Here is a 17148-nt window from a genome sequence, read left to right as displayed (position 1 = left end):
AGTGAAAAACGAGAAAGGAAAATCATCCCCGTTTCTCAGTACTTGCTCGTGTAAAAAAGCACAATGATGTACCACCATCTCCTTTTTAGTGGACAGGTTATAAAGGTCAGCCCAGACTTGAAAATGAATTTGTTGTTCCCAACAAGCGAGTCACTGTACATAGGAATGTCAATTTATTTCAGCAGATATGTCTCAACCTTATGCTGAAAAAGTTTCAAAAAATCTTAAGAATGCATGGCTGTGTATATGTTTCATCTATCCTGACTTATTTGGAAATGTATATGATTCCATGAAAACTCCACTTGCCCAAGACATTTTAAGCACATTTTATTTTCAGCAAATCAATTTCCAAGTAAGAAAACCAATACCTACAGAAGATAATGGCATATCTTCCCTTTCAAATTTATATTAATCCCTGAATTTCTCCTCCTTATATGTGTTTTACAAAATGTATGAAGTTTAAAGACATCTAAAAACTACCTGATTCATATAACTAATCTCAAGAAATATGTATTAGCTTTTTTGATTCTCACACGTCAGTCTAAATTTCTAAACTACATTGTTATCATAATCTATCTCCAGGAGAATTCATTCTGTGACTACCATACACTTCATCACCTGTGTGCTTTACCTAGCTCTGTACCTACAACCACCAAATCCACATGCTTTACCCTCCTCTGACTCTAGACCTTATCTATCTAAGCTCTACTAGTTTTTCAAGGCTCATTTTAAAATTTACTTAATTCACCACACCCTTCTAAATTAGTAATAGATTTGTTACAGAATAATATTCAAATTATCTTCATTTCTCCTGCTTGTTTTCTAATGTTCAATTAAAATATCACTTTAACCAAGATCCACATGTATATTCTAAAATAAGAAGGCAACAGCAAATTCAGATCTTGAATATTAGAAAGAATCATGGTGCACATAAAAAAAAACTGTCAGTTGGGTTCAAAGCCATTAAGATATCAGACTTAATATGGGCCACTTAAATGATCATCACCAGAGTCAACAATCAGCTGACATGTTTATAATTGTATATATGTACAGTTTCTACTTCTCTACTGTCTAATGGCAAAATCAGAGGTGCAGTTATTGGTGTGGTAATTGCTGCTCATTTCAGAAAGTTAAACAGTAGTTTACACTTACTGAATATTTAATAAGTGCAAGGCAATATCTTACCAGCATAGTGAGAAAAATACTGTTACCTTCCTAATTTTGCAGATGAGTGGTACGTTCACTTCCAAGGCCACTCAGAAAGGAAGGAGTGGAGGCAAGATTCCATTCAACACTCTCTGTCTGAGCCCACAACCACTGATTCTGCCCTGGGCTCCCATTTCTTCTCATCCTTAGTCATTTTTGCTGCAATTATCTGTCCCCGATTCATCCTAAATTGGCAGTTCAGATGTGAAATTCCTAGAATGGATCAGTTTCCAATAAAAGTATTATCTTCTGCCATTTATTTTGAAATTTCAGGGGCTAACAAGGTTGGTACTTGAAGAGAAATTACAAAGTAGACTAAGTGCTCTTGAGTAAAACTATCCCCAGGCCCACGTCAGCCCTCCACAGCATCCTCCTGACCACGCAGAGATAGCCCAAGGCATACCCTGGGCTAAGTGCTTGAGATATTTGTAAAATTTCAGCCTATCAACACACTAGGAACACATGATAAATAATCAGAAGGCCCTACTTTTGTGAGGCGTGTCAGACAAGAGAGCATTTGTAGTCATTGCTTTGATCTTCATAGTAAGACCTTTCAGACATTGGGAGAGATGTGAGACTGGAATTGTGGTACATATACACAATGGAATTCTATGCAGCAGAGAGAAAGAAGGAGCTACTACCCTTTGCAACAACATGGATGGAACTGGAAAGCATTATGCTGAGTGAAATAGGCCAGGGTTTGAAAGACAAATACCATATGATCTCACCTTTAACAGGAAGCTAAACAACAAAACAAACAAGCAAGCAGAATAAAAACAAAGACACTGAAATAGAGAACAGGGGGACAGTAACCAGAGGGGAGAGGGAAGGGAATTTAAGGGGAAAAAGGAGAGGGATTTGGAGGAACAAATAGGAAGGACACAGGGACGAGAACTAATGGGGGTGGAAATGGGAGGGAGGTGGGGAGCACGGGGTGGGGGGGGCTGGAATGGGAGAAATAGACAAAAAACTGTACTTGAAAAATAACTAAATAAAAATTTAAAAAATAAATAAAAATAAATTTCCTAGCGTATAAAAGTAAATAAATCCCAAACTAGAGTTATAAAAATCAAGGTATATTCTAAACATTCAAGATATATTCTAAACATTCAATAGCATGAATTGTTGCTTTTAACATGCACACAAACACCAAAATATAATTGTGCTATTTATAAAATAACTCATAGAATTTAAAACATATATTCATAGTGTGATATGGATGGTATGGTTTAGAAATGGACATATGTTTGAAAACTGTAGGACCGCTAATCTGTTCTGTGATAGACTGCAAGGTATTCCCTAAAATGTATCTTTCCCTGGTACATGTAACTGAAGGAATTGTAGCTGAATAAGGCTTTTGCTGTGGTCTGAATAGTTGTGTCTTCTCCAAATTCATATGTTAGAAACCTAATGCCCAAGATGATGGTATTGGGAGGTGGGGTCTTTGGGAAATAATTTGGTCATGAGAGAAGAACTCCCATGAACAAGATTCATGCCTTTATAAAAGAGACCCCTAGAGAGACCCCTTACCCCTTCCACCATGTGCAAACACAATGAAAAGTTCATAGTGCCTATGAATGAGGAAGCCCTCACCAATACCCAGTTCGCCAGCACCATGATCCTGGACTTCCCAGCCCCCAAAACAATGAGAAATGAATTTCTGCTGATTCTAAGCTATCCAATCCATGCTATTTTGTTATAGCAGCCCCAACAGATTGAGACACCTTTCTACTTACCTACTTCCCTTCCTCCTTCCGAATAAATGTGATCATGTGACTGAGTTCCCTACAAATGAAGGTGAGAGAAAATGACGTTTGCCACATCTGGAGAAGACCTTAGACCACTGGTGCACCTCCTGCACTTTCCCTTCCTTTTCCACAGTTGGAATTCACGGTGATGCAGCCTCAGCTGTGGAAGATGGTAGGGCACTAGGAAATGACAGAAAAACATGATGTAAGGGCCCAAATTCCTGAAGGGCCCTGTAGGCCCAAGTAGCACACTGCCTTGAGAATGCTCACTGCAGACTGCTCTGCAGAAGGAAAACAAATAGGCCTCTCTCCTTTCAGCCACAATTGTTAGTTGGTCTCTTTACTACAGACAAACCTCATCCAAACTAATAAACACATACACAATCTCTGAATTCTGTCAATATATCCTTGCAACTGAATTAAAATAATTATTCTGTAGATATCAAAAAGATTGTAGGTGAGACATTTTGAGTACGTGAAGTCAAAATGTAGTGTTTTTGTTGCCTCAGCCCATCACTCCCAACCCAGCCCCAAAGCCCAGCTGATAGACCTCACACAGTTATCCCAACAGCTGCTTTTTTGTTATTGTTGTTTTGATTTGTTTTGTTTTTGTTTTCATTCACATGAAAGGAAGGTACAAATCAAGTTGTAACTTAACCAAAGTAATCCAACCAGGCTTCTTCCAACTCAGGTGCTCTGTCTCCAAATTAATGGCAGAGTTCTACTCTTTGTTTCTGCCAAACCCAGGATGGCCTAAAGATCCTTGTGTTAGAACACCATTTCAGTGTCTGAAGATCCTTAATCACATATCCTATTTTTAAATTAAAATCAGTAGAAGCAAATACTTGACTATTAAAGTAAGGTTGCCTCTAACCTCCATTTAATAAATAAATAATAGTTTAGACATTTAGACACAAAGAGGAGAGAAGTGAGGCCAAAGATATTTAATAATTTTAAATTTTAGTCTACCTTAGAATAGATAACTGGTCCATATTTTTAATGATTAGGTACATCCTTAATCTAAAATACAAACTATTATCATAAGCCAATTGATAGCATAAAAAGTGACAGATATTTGAAATAACCTTATAAGCACTATGAAGGGTGGTTTCACCCTTCATCACCTTTCAGAAATGAAAGGTAGGAAATGCCTTCTTCAAGCCTCCATGTCTTCCCTTGTAGATCAGGTTCACACACAACACAAAAGAAAGGCTTTTGCGTCTCTGTTGTGACAAGAGGCAATAATGTTGACACGTGAGATGGGAGTGTCACACAGACCTCAGCCGCAGTCAGGGGGATCTCTTAACTACGCACCCATGACAGGGTCAGGGCCACAGATACTTTGCAAAAGTACACTCTATTCCTTTCCCTTCAAAACTGCATGTGTTGTCAGAAACTCTAAGGCCTCTTGAAATTTTAATAAGAAATACAGATAATGGCAATAGTATTCAGACATAACTTCTACTTACACAATCAAATACTTTTGAGTTTTCCTTTACCTCTCTCCCCATCAAAAATATATGTCTGCTGTTTTACCTCCTTTTTAAAAATTGCCCTTTCTTGGCATTATAATCGAATTCCTAATAATGCATGATATTTCCCTCAACAGTAATATTTGACTTCAACAGTAGTTTTCAGTAGTCAAAGTCTAAACTTCAAATATGTGCAGAAAATTTCAGAAGATAGGGCAGTTTCTTGAAGCTATTTTAGCTGGTTTGTCTTCCAGGCATTTCCTACCAGTCCATGAGGCCAATTTACATCCTTTCAAATGTGGTAGTAATGCTTAAAATAAGACTTTCAAACATCAATTTAAAGAGAAAAATTAACAACATTTTTTCTTTTTTACTTTCATATTTATTAGCACTTTAAAGATTTCTAATTTTCTTCTTTGTCTTATTTACAAGTTTAACTTGGAATAGTTTTACATACATGAAAAGCAGAATCTGTGGACTAATATCTGACTAACAAGAAATAAATTATCAGGAGTAGGAACAGGATTAAAAATTAACATTTACAAAGGATCCGTTTTATACCAGTCTTTATGCATAGAAGACATGCATTATTTCAGGTTATTATCACAAGTTTTATACCTTCATCCATTTGGTAAATGAGAGTTCAGACTCGAAAGATGTCTTAATCATGAGTTTTCAGGTAGCTGATGGTATATCTGGATTTGAATGTAGATCTGATTCCACAATTTACGCCTTGGGACAAATATTAGGAAAAAGCTGACTGTGCAGCTTTCTCTAAACTTATTAAAAAATTTTAATGTTGGAATAGTCACAGATATCTAGCCTATATTTGCAAACACATACGTTTCTTTTCCCATTTTTTTAAGTTCAGATAAAAAAGTAGGTAGGAACCAGGAACAAAGGCAGTGTGGCTCCAACAATGGACCAAATGCGGGGGAAAAATGAAAAGATATTTAGAGAAATCAATCAAATTAGGAAAGAGTTCTCGGATTTCAAGAAGACATGTAAAAGCTGGAAATGAGAGCACACAAAAGCAGAGATGAATGGAGGGAGAGAAGGAGCTTAGGTCTGCTGGAAGAGTGTAACAAGGTCTGAAACCTGAATGTACCAAGGCTTAGAGGGAATTCAGTCATCAACAGTATTTTTAAAACTGAGAAAAGAGAAACCGCCCAAAGGTAAAGTTAATGGCAACTGTTTAGGAAGGGTGTTCAATGTTTACAAAGAGACAAAAGACTTACCCAATGCCTATTCTGCCTTCATCTTTTTCACTAGAGGAAGGAGAGTCTTAAAAACACTCCCTAAAAGAAGGAGATACATTTTGTAACCTGTGGTTCTTAGCCTTCCTCCTGTTCCCGAGAAATGAAAACCCTCCCTGTCCCATGACGTTCCTTGTTAATGGCTTTCCCTGAACTGGGTAAAACCCACTCTGGGACCAATCCGGAACTGCTTCACCTCTGGAAGCATGAACTCCAATAGCCTATCTTGAGCATAGATTTCCCCTTTTCACTTCCCTTTGTTCCACAACACTTGCACTTTGAACTTATCAGGACTCAAAACTCTTAACTTTATATTTAATTTACAGCCCCTTTATACCAAGACTCTATAGTTCCTCACCTCAACAACTCTCACCTCATAAAATTCTAAACTCAGGACCATCCAATCTAGAGTTTCTCCATTTCTATAATCAAGTTATTGAGCAAAGATGGAAAAAACCCTAAACAAGCTTTAAATGGATACCACTATAACTCTGTGGTTTTAAATCTTAAAACAGACTTCCAATATTTAATGGCAATAATTTTTACATGTCTCTTGTCCTCCCCCTCTCTTTTTTCTAGCATTTTAAAAGTTTATAACTCTCTTAACCCCCCTTTCATACATTTACTCTCATTGCATCCAGGAGATGACACAACCCCCACTTCAAAGAGGAAAAAGAAGCCTCGAGCAATAAACTCCCTCAACTCGATGCTCTCCCGCCTACAGAGTTAACTACCTCAAGAGCCGTCCTTGCATTACGTCCCTCCTTTGTCCCAAGCCTAGGTCTCTCACGACTCCTACCTCTCATCTCTGCTGTGGTCAATAGCTACAGCAATGGCCCCCAACAGTTCCTTGTTCCCAGTATCCACACTCTTTCACAGCGATTCTGGGCGTGGCTATGCTGGGACTAATGGAAGAAGAGCAAATGTGATGTAAACTGAGATTTGGAAAGAGCTTGTTCATTGAAATTTGCCTTTTCTTGCTGCTCTGGGGAATCCCAGGAGCACATTGTGCGAATAACCCCAGGCTAGCCTACAAGAGGATGAAAAGTACATGGCCTAGTCTGTGCCCCAGCTGATACTGAGCCAAGTCACATATCTACAAGGCCAGCCTGAACCATGCAATCCAGGCAAGCCACCAGCTGACCTCAGAGATCATCTCAGCCAGGCCAGACCAAAGGAACTGCCCCACCAGCCCTGGCAGGGTAGCTTAATTTGTTGGTGCACAGCCCTATATACCAAAAGATGTGGGTTAAATTCCCGGTCAGGGCACATATCTAGGTTGTGGGTTCAATCACCAATCAGGGCACCTATGGGAGGCAACCAATCAATGTTTCTCTCTCTCTCTTTCTCCCTTCCTCTCTTTCTAAAATCAATAAAATCATACCCTTAAATGAGGATTAAAAAAAAGAACTGCCCGGCCAACCCACAGATTTGTGAGAAATAAGAAACCAGTTAACTTAAAAACTTGGGGGTGATGTGTGATCACCCCAGCAAAAGCTAATGATGCTTGCTTTTACCAAATGTATCTTCTGACCCCTGTACAACCCACCTTCCTCTCTGGCTCTTTGCCATCAACACACGAACTCACTGTTACTCCCAGCTTAAAACACCACCCGTTCCCCTAAGTGTAACCTGCCTCATAAGCAAACCCTTCCAAAGAGTTTTCTATTTCCCTTACTTGCTGGTCAGATCTAACATTAAAAACTGACTTTTGCAACCACCGCTCCCATGAAACTGCTTTTAAATCTACCAATTCGCTTGTTAACACCAATAAACACTTTTCAGTGTTTATTTTTCTTGGCCCTTCTCTGCCACATATGGACATTTGCAATATTGGAGCACCTGGTACAATAGTCTCAATCCCTTGTCTTCCTGTAAACTCCTACTTGGACTTTAGGACTCAATTCAAGTATCATTATTAACTTGTTTTAGAAATTTCACAGACTCTTTTCTCTGGGTAAACAGAACACACAAGTACACTTCTATTTGTCAAATGTGTTATTACACCTCTTTGTTAGCTTGTGAGCCTTACATTATATTTGTTTGATCCTTAAAGCATCTAGCACATAGAAAGGAGTGAATAAATGGCAGGTTATTTTTGCTTCATTTCTCCAACAATCAAAATTTGAAATCTCCCCTACGGGCCCTGCCCAGTGTGGCTCACTTGGTTGGAGCGTCATCCCATAAACCAAAAAGTCACTGGTTTGATTTCCGGCCGGGACACATACATAGGTTGTGGGTTCAGTCTCCGGTCAGAGCACATGCAGGAGACAGCCAATCGATGTTTCTATCCCTCTTCCTCTCCCTCCTTTCCTCTCTCTCTAAAATCAATAAGTATGTCCTCAGGTGAGGATAAAAAATTAAAGTCTCCTGAACAGAAATGAGAAAAATGAAATTTAACAGAAATAAATGTAAGCACTTCAATTTAGTTTGAAAACATCAACTTCAAGCACTTGCTGCTAGGCTTCTATTTTGGATATAGTTTATGTGAACAAAGACTGGAGATTATCGGACTCTAAGCTCCACTTTGTCTAAAATTCTGACAATAATTTTTGTAAATAGTGAAAACTTAGGCTAACATAATAATGGTACAGTACTACTCTTCAGGAACGTTTATCATATATTGTAAAATCACATCTGCTCACTTTCTGAAAACCACCTTTGCAGAGAGAGAGAAACAATGTGACACGAGAAAAGACGAAGTCGACGATGTTTATCTTGGCAAAAAGAAGACTAAGGAGAGACGTACTGACAGTGTTTGAAATGTCCAGGGCTAGTGCCTGGCAGCTGGGGTAACCCGTTGCTCCAAAGAACAGAATTAAGACCCATTAAAAAGATATGGAAAGGAAAGTTTTCTTCAATGAAAAAAATTACTTGACAATTAAAAATAGTTCAAGAATCAGATTGGCTGCCTCACAATGAAGGGGGCCCTCCTTCAGCAGACACGTGTCCAGGGAACGCTGACTAGCCATCTTTCGGCCTCTGTGATCCCTTCCAGAAATGACTTTTCGTATTGGGGAGATTTTACTGGCTCACAATTCTGTAGTTTAGCTGCGTCATGCAATAACTTGTTTACCAGAGGGCTTTGTTGTTGGTATTGCTTTTGTTCATTTTCTATTCCTCCGACTTATCCCACCTCCTGTACAGCAGCACTAACTCTATTTGTACAGCACTTACTGGAGCCGCACTGCAATATCTCTTTGGAACACTATCCTCGGAAATGTTTTGAAGTTGTGCCAGCTGAGGCTGTACTCATCACTGTCACTTCCTTTAGTGCTTTCGTTCTATCTCAGCTCTTGGAGGGATCCCAGCAGAGTCAAAGGCAACTTCTCTTACAAACAAAATCAACATCGTGTGTCCTCTTGATCCAATACAACAAAACGAGAGGTAGTTGCAACTCTGGAGCTACTGTTTCCAATGTCACTGTGTTGTCAGCAATGTTTGCTTTCACTACCTCTGAGAAGCCCTGCTCACACCATAACTTTAGTAGGCCAACAGTTGTGTTCTTTGAATAAAATCCTTCACCTCTGCTGTGTCTTTCAGAGGAGAAGGGAGGCATGAAAAAATATAGTTTTGACCCAGGTAGTTAACGATAATCTCCATTCCTTCATGGAAAAAAAGATGGATGGTGAAATTAGGGTAAGGGGGAGAACATTCATTAGGCAAAAGATAAGCGAGCAACCCAACTGATTGATTTGGTTTCACTTCTTACAATGAATTGTGATGATGACATGCTACTAAAGATGTCATTTGTTCTCTTCCTAGTTTTCCTCTTGATCTTTTAGTAAACCTTAGACAAATTAATTCTTGAGGTTCTTCTAAAAGGGCCCATGATGTTATTTTAGGTCTCCTGCCAAGTATGCCAAGTGCTTCACGACTTCTTAAGCATCAGATGTTGTACCAGGACAACATAGAGCTACCATGGAATGGAAGAGTAAATATAGCAGAAGGTACATTTCAATGTGCAATGCACACATTGTAATAACATTGATGTTAGAAACCATTCAACTCATCTTTAAATAGCCCAGAGCCCAGACATAGAGCAGGTCCTCAGTACTGTTTTCTAGAGTCCATTCAAAAAGTTTGATTTCCAGTACAAAAGGAATGGGGAATTTCAAATTCCTTTTGATAGAACTTATTGTTCCCCGGATTCTTACAGATTCTGCTTTTCAAATCCACAGTTATGTCAAATAAGGCTATTGGTGATTCTGAGCAGAGATAGAAGTCATCAGATATGCCAGAGATAATATTTAAATCACATGCAGTTATTTAAAGGATTTTCACATGGTGGAGCTATGAAGTCTGGACTGTGCTCTTTAGGCACTGTGAGAGTCTGGGTATTATAAAGCTATTTGGAGTTATCACTAAGGATAAGGTGCAAGCCTTCTTTCTACAAATCACTCACAAGCAAGCAATTGGTACAGAACTTGTTGAAATTGTCTGATAGAAACAATTAAGAAAAAAAGCACATTAATAGAGACTTTCTTCGAACAAAAAGAAATCCCCTTCTCTGATGCTGCTATTGATCCAAGGAACTTCGAAAATACTGAAACATTGATTTAAGCCTTGTTCCAGGTTAGTTATCATGGGATGTTCTATCCTGAGCCATAATCACACCTGATGCAGCCCATACCTTTCAGAGTATAACACCCTCCTTCTGAAATGGTATGCCAGAGGTCATCATCTCTTCTACCCATCAAGCACCTACAATGTATGAGAGCTAGAAACCACCCTTACCAGTTTGTTTGCTCACTCGTTCTTCCCTGTGTGCAATAGATATTCATGGAGTCTGCCAGAGTAATGCACTGCATTCAGGAATGATGCAACAATTGTGTCAGAAAAAAAAATGTTCTTGCCCTTAGAAAGCTACCATTTGATCAGAAGAAATAAGCATGGAACCTATACTAGGCAATTAGTTATATAATTTTGGGCAGGTAGTTTCCATAAAGGAAAGATGAGAGCTAAAACCTAAAGTATTGACCAAAGTAAAGGTACTTTTGATGAAATAATGTTTGGCCTGAGATCTGAAGTATGACAGTAATTCAAAGTGTATTTCTGCTCTTAGGTCTGAGATTTAAAAAAAATAGCAACTTGTTCTGAGTCTCTTTTTTAAGATTTAAAATTCCAAGTTAGTAAAAAATGCCCTGTAATTCTCCCTAATTCCTCCTGCAATGATTTAAGTGGGTCGTTTTCTTCTTTCAAGGTAGTGGGAAGACAAGGAAAGCAACAGAAGGAATATGGAGAGAGTTATTTTAATTCTATTTTTTAAATCTAGAAACTGATAACTACAATTTAATATAGCTAAACATGTAAAAGACGATAGTTTTAGCCAGCAGGTCAGAATATTCATTCAAAGGCAGGCAAGTTTCCCCGGGGAGTTGACATGTAATAATGAGGTAGCGATTCCAGCAAGAACTTGAACTGTGATACATACAAGTCTGGGGCATTGTGACCTATGGATGGATTCCCAGAGAGAACATGAGCAGGTAGTTCCAGGTTTCACATGAGACAATCTCTGCGGATGGCCATAAATAACCAAGTGCAATCTAAGGGTCCTGTGCAGCAGGCAGGGAAAACGACAACAAGTTTTTGGGATATTGACTTTGAGGACCCCATGCACACCCATGGCAGATGTGGGTGGGACATCTTGGGAGACGACAGTCAAGTGAGGAACTAGCTGTGTACTGCATTAGTCAGGAGTTAAGGCTTTGCAATCATATTGCTTAGACTAAAGTAGCTGTGTGACCTAGGCAAGTTTATTAACTTTTCCAAATCTAAGTTTTCTCATCTGCAAATGGTAATAATAATAATAATTGTGAGTCACAGAGTTGACACAGGGATTAGTGAAATTATACATATTAAAAAGCTAAAGCTTAAATTTATATAATGTTGTATGTGAGTTACATCTAAATTAAAACAAACAAACAAAGGTAAAGCACCACCTAGCACCGTGTGATCATAAACAACCACGTCTTAAGAAATTGAATTGTATTTTTTATTACTATGAGCATTATTCTTTATTACTGCCAACTTGGCCAGGATTTGTTGGATTTATTAAAATATAAAATAAAACCTCCAAGTTTTGCACAAGGCCCCTCCCACTCCCTTACTGTTTTGACATGTCCACCGACTTCAGTCTAAATTGCGGGTATTACTGTGTTACATTCCTGCTCAAACTTCATGCAGGTTCCTTGCCTATCACTTCCTTCTTTGCATGGCATAAAAAGGCCTTTTCAATTTTCTTGCCTATCACTCTCTTTTATGCAATCTATACCTCAGCTAATTTACAATTTCGTAAACGAACTCTGTAAGTTCAAGCTTCCATGCTTAGGCATATGCTCTTCCACCTGCCAGTGAAACTCGTTTTGCCTCTATTTCCCCAAAAACCTGCAATCCAGTTTGGCAAATTTCTACTTCTCTGTCAGTCAGTGGTTAGTGCATCTACCATACACATCTACCATCATTGTGTAACCCTCATTGATGTTACTAAGCATCGCTGACTACTCCCCCATAAACATTTAAAAATTGCTAGCACCTATTTATCAGTGTTTTTGTCTTTTCTGTGTGAAGTCCATCACCCCCACTAGACTGTAAAGCTCTGGATATAGAGGACCTAACATTGGTGTTTAATACATATTTTCTAAAACAAATACTAATGTAATGATCTTTGATGTCACTGTATTTACAATGGCTGTGTGAGCCTTACAACTATGGCTGCCTTTAAGACTATGAAATTGTCTCGTATGAACTATTTATGGGCTCAAAGAATATAATTTAATTTTCCTGCTAGGAATTCTGGAGATTTTCTCTAATGTTAAGGAGCTGTGGATTGTGACAATTTACAAAACTAAAGTAGGCAGAAGAAAACACAGGTCCCAATTTCAAGAATTAGATCCTGGTATAAAGTTTGTGTAGCCACCAAGAATCACATAAATGGGTGTTTATCTAGTGTCATCTCATAGCAGCAGACAAGCTTCTCCAGCGAGTAAAAGGCTACAGTTCTACTTAAAAATATCAATTTATAACATACTGGTTTCAGAATAATGATGACCCTAAACTGCTTAATTAATGGCAATTTTTTCCTTTAGACTTGTTGAGTTCAGGCTAAATTTTTGGTACTATTTGAATAATAAAAATAATAACAGACAAAAAACTGTACTTGAAAAATAACTAAATAAAATTAATTAAAAAATAATAATAATAACAGAAATTCTTAAATATTGAAATTTTAATAATCATATCGATATACCAAAAATACATGAATAACACTAGCAGAGAAAATAATACAAATGCAAAACTTAGAAAATTTATGTTTTCTTGGATTTGTGCTCTTACCATATCAAAACCATCATGTTTGGCAAGAATTCATATTTCCCCTGGATAATTATTTATTCCTTATTATGTTCATTACTAACTGCTGCCCTATTATAATCAGATTAGCACCAAGTTTATCGAAAACATGAAAAGTGTTATTATATAACTGAAACTTGGATTTAGTTAGCCTTTTATTTGCATCTCATAAATTTTTCTCATCTCATAAAATTCTAAATTATGTTAATACTTTATACACAATTTAACATTACTGAGGCAAAAAAGTTGATAAATTACCATTTATGAGAAAAAGTATTTATAAGAAAAAGAACAAAGCTAAATACCATATCAGGAATGAGTGAATATAGAGGTTAGAATTTCCAGATTGAGATCATTAAAATGCAGGACACTTGGTTAAAATTTTTCTCAGTTGCTATGAGCATCTTTTTAAGGTGTTATTGGGAACAGCATACATGCCTAGAAATGAAATCAATAAATTCTAAAATAACAGTTTATTCAGCATTTCTGAAGTAATGGACAAGTTAGTAATTGAATGGTATTCAAACTCTTGGAACAAAAGCCATTTCATGTCAAAAATAAATAGGCTACCACAAAGAGACTAATGTACTTCATTTTAGTAACAGAAGTAAACTCAAGCATTACAAACAGTTTGGGCACAGCCAGAGAGCTGGTGTGAGGGCCTCATACAGTGTCTGTGCAGCCACTTTCATCATTTATTGGAGAGATTGGTCATCTTCACTTCTTTTCTCACACTCTAGAGTTTGAATGTCCAGGTGTATATTAGCAGTTTTTCAGTCCACTGTAACACTAAGAGTAGAGCCATATTTTACACTTACACAGTCTTCTTCGAATATGTCCTGGAGCATGATCTCCAACCTCCTGCTACAAACATGCATTTCTAATTTTTTTAGAGGTCTTTAGACTTCACTTTTCCTTTGAGGTTTGACTGAATCTCTGGCATCATGGTTGGTACTGTATCTGCATACATATCATTGGAAGGGCTTGCTTACCATTCTAATACCAGCATGCCTGGTTCCTGTATTACAGTCATATTTTTTAACACTTTCAAAGCAAGTTTTTCTTGAATTTCTAATTCTCTGTCACATCCTGATTTCTGTAGCTGGTACAACAAAGTAAAAGGACCAGTATACATAATGGTGTGGTTCTGTTTCACAGCACCAATAGCCAAGGCCATATAATTGGAGAGATCAGAAGGAGAAAGTATGTGATAATGAAAGCTTCTTCTAACAAGTTTTCCTGAGACCTGCTGGTCTCGTTCTGGTTTTTTGGCTACTATAATGTCCATGACCTTAGCTAATTTTTCTTCTCTAAAGTTCAAGATCACTGCTTTTGTATTCCAAAGATCATAAAGCTCTGTGTGAATGATGTCATTATCTTCATATTCTCCAAACAGGGCTGCATTTGATCTGGCCATTTCATTCTGTTCTCCATGGACTAAAACCATATGAAGAGATTTCAAAGCAAGAATAGATTTATTGGTTTGCTGGTAATCTACGTGAGCAGAGACAAAAATGTAATCAACAGACATTTTCTTTTTTAATATATTTTTATTTAATTATTGTTCAAGTACAGTTTTCTGTCTTTTACTCCCATCCCATCCCACCCCCCAGGGCTCCCCACCTCCCTCCCAATTCTCCCCCCCCCAGCTTAGTTTTTGTCCACGTGTCCTTTATACTTGTTCCTGTGAATCCTTCCCCTTTTTCCCTGAAATTCTCTCCCCTCTCCCCTCTGGACCCTGTCAGCCTGTTCTGTATTTCAGTGTCTTTGGTTATATTTTGCTCGCTTGTTTGTTTTGTTGTTTAGGTTCCTGTTAAAGTCAACAGACATTTTCAATAGTAGCTTCAATCCAGGCATGGTAGTCATCTCTTCAGGTTCACACATATGCTTGGCAAGTGTTGCTTCTACACAGTACCCTGCCATAATGACGCCATTCCTATCACCAGTGTAGGAGCTTTCAAAGAGCCCTCTGGACAAGCCACTTTACACCCTGGCTAGGGAGGCCATTGCAATGCCAGGACCAATTTCATCAAAATGATCCATGCTCTTAAGGTTACTAATGTATCTGATGTTGATCTGTTTGTGGATTTTGTCATTTATGGCATTTATGTATGTCTGGTCCACAGCCATTTACTATTTGGCCAAAAATAATTCCTTGAAATTTTGTAGAGTTCTGGGTGATTCTGCCAGGACTCATGTAAAATCAAGAGCAGCTCCTGAGCCCTTCCAAGAGCAAAGACAAGAATGAGACCTCTGCCCCCTCTGTTTATATCATGAATTATATTACAAAATCTTGCTTCTCACTCTTCATGCTTCTCATGGATATAAATAAATAGACTCAATACTAAGAATATCAGTTTAATAGTAGAAATTTCAGCTTCCTTAAGTGTCTATCTTTTTGTCTTGAGAAACCACCTGTACACAAAAGCTTCACACCTACGATCTCAGTCGTGAAAATAGCAGCTCTTAGAACATGGCCCAAGTGGTAACAAAACTGACGGTTTCACTTTTGTCTCTGCCCTCTTCCAAATCTGTCTCAGTATACAGTATGTCATCTGCTGATATATTGCTGACTTTGGCATAATCCAAAAGAAGCCACCTATAAATAGCATTGGTAGCATGAGTCATAAATGTTCTTCCTTTGAAACTTGTCTTCTGTAGAAACCTGGGTAGAGTGTCACAGAAATCCAAATGGAAGTGACAAGTAGGAGATCCATCTCAGCTGGGTCAATTAAATTGATGAAAGAAGAGCAGCCATTCTTTGTAGTTCAGAGTGAATCCCACAGTCCAACATTATTTTTCTTCCTTTGAACTCCAGAATAATAATACATGGTCTTCCTACTTCTTACCCAGCTGTAAGGGGTCCAGTCAGCAGCAAGTCACTCTCCTCCGTGGGAATCCCAGACACCTTGGAAATCTGAAGGTGAGGTAGGGGTGAGGAATACATCACAGGAGCATTCCTAAATGGGAAGCCTACCCACGGAGAATCAAAGAAGTAACCACCTATTTAAATTTGAATGATAAATAAAAGTTCATCGTTTGTAGCTATTGTAGTATTTGGTACCTACTTAGGCTAAAAGATTATTCATCGTTTACCTAAAATTTAAATTTAACTGGGTATCTTGTATTTTTATCTGGTAAACCTCATAGAAGTGAATTTATAAGTATTATTGCAGTATTTATTACCATTTCACCTGTTCTTCATCAAAAGATTTTTAGGCAACAAAGTCAATTTCACACACTCAAGAGCTATGACTTTCTGCTAGTCTCAGGCAATACGGCCTCTTCCAGATTTATTCAGTGTGGCTTTCACCTTTATTTAGAGACAAACTTTTTAAAGAGAACTAGTTGGCAGCATTAGTACTTCCAGGACCGCAGCAAAGAGCAGGGAGTATTTATTGGCTAACATGTATTAGAGGCATATCATGTATGAGCCAGGTGGTGTGCTAAATGCTGTACATTTATTTTCTTCTTTAATCCTCAGTATGGCCCTCCAAGGTGAGTGCTGCTGTTATCACCATTTCACAGGTGAGAAAACTGAGATGGGGAAGGCCAAGTAACTGGATCAAGGGTGCACAGAGTCAGTGGGGAGGTTGGATCAGAACTCCGACCTGCCTAACCCTGTCAGACCCACATGCTACACTGCCTTTTCTTTCCCAGCTACAAAAAAGGCCGCATGTGCCCCTGTCCTCCTGCGGGGCACCCCTCTACCACCTGCATCACTCCCACTCCCTTCATGATGTGACATAAGGGTGGCAAGGTCCCATGTGTACTACTTAGTTGCCCCACAACTCTACTACCAATAGTCATGAGAAGGCATCCCAGGATTCCTGAGCACCCAAAAGATGGTGAACATGATATGTGAGCACAGAGAGAAGTGAACCAAAGGATGTCTCATCTGCTTCCAAATCAGGTAGTCCATTCCCAGCATTCTGCTCTCAATCAGCAGTCTCTTGTTTCAGAACATTTTATTTCAAATGATAATATTGACTCATTTTTGCACTTGATACAATTGAGTACTTCATGTTTAAGGGCATTCCAGTCCATGTGTTTATGAAGTTGAGGATAATTTTTCTGAAGGTCTAGAGATCAGGACTTAAAGGAAAGCTCAAAGAG

General features: G+C 38.3%; 1 pseudogene; it reads right to left on the bottom strand.

Annotated features, from left to right (window-relative positions):
* Nucleotides 1-13652: 13652 nt before the first annotated feature.
* LOC119057819 (cleavage and polyadenylation specificity factor subunit 3-like) lies at nt 13653-15934 on the bottom strand (annotated as a pseudogene).
* Between the last annotated feature and the right edge of the window lie 1214 nt (nt 15935-17148).

Source organism: Artibeus jamaicensis, unplaced genomic scaffold (assembly GCF_021234435.1).
Source record: "Artibeus jamaicensis isolate MK-2021 breed Jamaican fruit bat unplaced genomic scaffold, CSHL_Jam_final scaffold_3222, whole genome shotgun sequence".
Taxonomy (NCBI): domain Eukaryota; kingdom Metazoa; phylum Chordata; class Mammalia; order Chiroptera; family Phyllostomidae; genus Artibeus; species Artibeus jamaicensis.
Note: the sequence above shows the minus strand (reverse complement) of the source record. Positions and strands in the feature narration are given on the sequence as shown.